We start from the raw sequence: 4,135 nt of genomic DNA, 5'->3' as shown, positions 1-4,135 counted from the left end.
GTAGACCAGGCTGGCCTCGAACTCAGAAATCCGCCTGCCTCTGCCTCCCGAGTGCTGGGATTAAAGGCGTGCGCCACCACGCCCGGCTTTTTTTGGTTTTTCGAGACAGGGTTTCTCTGTATAGTCCTGGCTGTCCTGGAACTCACTGGGTAGCCCAGGCTGGCCTCGAACTCAGAAATTCGCCTGCCTCTACCTCCCATTTTATTTTTTTTCAATAGTCAAAAAGAAGCATCAAGCTTTTGCTTCTTGGTGCGTTTAATCCTCAATACAGTTCTGCAGTGAAGGCATTGTTTTTCTCCCTTCACGGGGGTCTCCAAGAGCCAAAGGAACCTGTACAAAAGCTCTGCAAGGAACCTTGGACAACAGCTTCAGGTCTGACTTTGCAAACAGCTACTGATATACCGGGTTCACCACAAATACCTGCAACTTCTGAGCTTTTGCCCCCACCCCAAATCCTCAGCGCGCCTGCGTCTCCCATCGGGTGACGTCGACAGCGGCGCCCCGCCTACTCCGGGAACGCAGAGCGCCGGAGCGGGCGGGCGGCCATTTTGTGAAGCGGCTGCGGAGGTGTTGACTGCAGTGGGCTCCGGGAAAGCCGTTCGGGCTGGGGCTGTCGGCCGCAGGGCTGAGGCACTCGCGCGGGGGGTAACTCGGGTCTGGGTTCTGGTGCCGCGCAAGCTCTCCCTGGTAAGACTCCCGCAGCCCCGGAACGGGCGGGGCTGTGCGGGGCTCGAGCCGCCTCCTTGGTGCCTCGGGGCGGGGCCTTCCCAGGCCTCGGAGCCCGCGGCCGCGAGCGCCCTACACAAAGGGTCGCGGCGGGGCTGCGGGGGTCCTGGGGCGCCGCTCACGCTCCGGGGCCTCCGAGGATGCGAAAGGTGGAGTCTGCGTGCCGAAGTGGGAGCAAGGCTTTAGCGGGGACGCCCCGGTGGTCCTGAGAGGGGAAGCGGCCAGCATCGGGTGGCCTCGCGGCCTGCGAACTACCGGGTCGGGGGGTATTGCGATGAAAACGCCTGCACGCTTAGTGGGGAAGGCTTCGTTGGCTTTAAGCGGGAACGAGGTTTTAACTCTCACCTCTGCCCCGAAGTGAAGAGGTCCCAGTGGCCTATGACCTGCAAAAGGGGACTACACTAGGGACACTCCTAAGGGGAGGAAAGGTGTCCTGGGAGGCTGGGAACCGGTCGCTTTTAGGGCCTGGAGGTGCAGGGAGTTGCAGTGTATAGCTTCCTAGGTCCAGCGTTGAGGAGGGGCGTCCTAAGTGTAGGTGATTGGAACCGCCCTGTAGGTCGGAGAGGCTGGAAGGCTTGGAGAATTGTAGCTAGGATGGCTGGTCCTTGATTCCCACCTAGGGGAGGGGCTGCTATCTGCAGCACCTTTGGGAGTTGGAGGAAGGAGGGTGGGTGTCTTTAGATAGCTTACTTACTGTCTGAAGGTTGGCGGCGCCACTTTGCAGCCGCGTAAAATAGAAGGGAACGCATTTTAAAGATCTACAGGTTAGTATTGGGGTATGGACTCATGTAGCGGGTTGGAGTGCCCGTGTTAGTAAGCGAGTGGACCTAAGTGTGTGTTTTATTGGAAGTTATAAGGAGTCCCCTGTGCTAAAGATCCATTCATTCTGGTAGATAAAGTTGCGAGTTACAGGCTGTGTTGCAGAAGTATTCTGGGTCCTAAAGCCTTCTTGGCTCCTAGATTCCGAGATGACTGAGTGTGTGTGCAGTTGGTAGAAACCATTTTATTGTGTACGTTAAGATTTAAGTTGATGCGAATCTTATTATATGACTTGGTGGGGAAAAACTAGGATGGATGGCAACTCAAGGGAGAGACTATTTCTTTCAGGGCTTTTTAGATAGTTTGAGGTGTAATTTTTGGTGAACTTCAGTCTTAGAAACAAAAATTGTCCAAGGCCTTGTTAACCATTGTATACTGTTAAAGTGTTAAAGAGCGTTTGCAGTTGGAAAAAAATCCTACAAAAATTTTTTTATTTAAAAAAATAGATATATAAAACTGATGTACTTGTTTTTGAAACTTGTTGCTTTTGATGAGATGGAGACTTTTGGATTCGTAGAAAGTGATTGTGGAAGAACTGTTCACATAACTTCGAATATAATTTTGGAAGGAAATGAAATGTTTGTGTTTAGGTGATTTCACAAGGCTGTACATAGTGCGTATTGGATAGTTTATCAAAACGGGTTACATTTTTATATCACCTTGTGTTTGATTAAATGTTGGTCAGCGTGGATTGTAATGTATAATTTTATGTTCAGATCTGAGACCATCAAACCACTGTGGTGGTTACTGCTCTAGGCTACTAGCAATATACTTTAGGTTTCTTTTACAATTTTGTGGCATGTTGAATGTTTTGATTGGTTGCATATTGAACATTTGGGAGTTGTTGGTACAGTTCTTAGGTGTAAAACTTATTATATCATTATACTTCTGCTTTATACTGGGTGCCAGATGCTAGACCCTACTGCCAGTCAGAAAGTCCCACTTGAGTTTGTAGAGAGCTGCTGTGCTGCTTGGTTCTTGGAGGTTGGCTTGTTTGTTCCTCATTGGCCATAGGATCTTGTAGCTTAGGCTCACATTGAACTCTTAAGCTGGTGGAGTCACTAGTAACAGTTGACTTTTGATACTTAGTTTGAATATGTGATTTTTTTTCCCCCTGAAAATGTTGTAATTAGTTGTACATTCTATACTAATTTCTAAATCTCCCCCTAAAATGCAGAGTCCACCTTAAAATCTAAAACCTAGCCTACAGTTTTTGAGTGAGTAGGTATTTGCCAGCCTTCATGCCTGGTGTTCTCAGAGGCCAGGAGAGGGGGTCAAATCTGCTGCAACTAGAGTTACAGAAGGTTGTGAGCTGCCTGCCCTGTGGATGCAGGGAGTCATGGAGCCTCTGGAAGAGCAGCCACTGGGCAGATTCTCCAGCCCTCTCCTCTACATATTCGTAATAAATACTAATTAAAATGAATGCTCACTAAAAGTTGTAGGCAGACTAAACAGAAAAATAATTTCACTTGTAGTTCCAGCAGCTTTACTGCCAAGCACCTACGTACCTTTGCTTGGCAGAGTTTTAAGTTTAAAGCCAGCTTTTAAGGCTAAAAGCCATAGTGAAAGAAAATGTGGTTACTTAAGCTAGAAGTAATATTTTTATTTTGAAGTATAAATGAATAAAAAATTTATTTATTTATTTCAAGACAGGGTTTCTCTGTGTAGTCCTGGGAATCACTCTGTAGACCAGGCTGGCCTTGAATTCAGAAATCCGCCTGCCTCTGCCTCCCAAGTGCTGGGATTAAAGACCTGCACCACCACTGCCCGGCTAAAAAGGATATTTTTGTTGGTATCATTAATAACAGTATTAAATTTTTTTGGCAGGAGGAACATCTTATTTACAAATGTCTTGATTTGCTGCCTGAGCACTAGATGAGAAATTAACATGAACATTCAACATTTTACATTTTATCAGTGTCTGAAAAATGTATTTATAAATAAGGATGGTTCCAGGATCTGAAGTGTGTTTTATCTGATAATGGGGGGAGGGGGCAAATTTAAAGGGCTGAAGCTGTGGTTTCCTGATTTCTTTGATGATGGGATTACACTGCTGATAACATTGTGCCCATTGTAAATAGAGGCTTTGTTGCTGAACTTTGAGGCGGACATTAAGAGGTTGTTGGGATTTTTGTGTCTTTTGGATCTTAAGTGTGTGGTTCTGCTTTGCCCTGATTGCTGTCAGGTAAAGGTTGACGACTTTACAAGATGAAATTTACTTTCTCGTGTTGATTGCCAGAGAGCGTGGAAATACTGGAGTTTTAGTTTGTTCCTTTTCTTTGTAACTAAAAGGTTTGTTGATGAACATTTTACTTTGAAGTTTCAAACACTTGGAATGGCTAGTAAAATAAATTTATCTTGTTAATATGCAAGTACTATGTTTCCCTGGTTTCTGTTGTGCTGAAGAAACATCTGTTAGGAAATGAAGTGAAAAATGCAGTAAATGCAAGCTTGTTGTTTTAGGTCTTCTGAACTATATGGACTAGTGGCTGATTTTCTCCTTGTCTGTCCCTATATTTTATATGTAGATTAAATGTTTATAAGACACTCTCTGTTGTAGTCCAGACCTCAAACTTTTTTTTTTTTTTTT

General features: G+C 45.7%; 1 protein-coding gene across 4 annotated transcripts in view; it reads left to right on the top strand.

The window, feature by feature from the left end:
• Positions 1 to 508: 508 nt before the first annotated feature.
• The window catches only part of Cpne1 (copine 1), a 40,321-nt gene continuing 36,694 nt past the window's right edge, over positions 509 to 4,135 (top strand). For 3 of the 4 annotated variants that reach the window (XM_021183173.2, XM_021183183.2, XM_021183164.2), the window contains exon 1: positions 551 to 687. The gene's annotated coding sequence lies outside the window, so the exon portion shown is untranslated. Of the gene's footprint in view, positions 688 to 4,135 lie in introns of all 4 variants that reach the window. The other variant, XM_029471096.1, reaches the window with a different exon arrangement.

Source organism: Mus caroli, chromosome 2, assembly GCF_900094665.2.
Source record: "Mus caroli chromosome 2, CAROLI_EIJ_v1.1, whole genome shotgun sequence".
Taxonomy (NCBI): Eukaryota; Metazoa; Chordata; class Mammalia; order Rodentia; family Muridae; genus Mus; species Mus caroli.
Note: the sequence above shows the minus strand (reverse complement) of the source record. Positions and strands in the feature narration are given on the sequence as shown.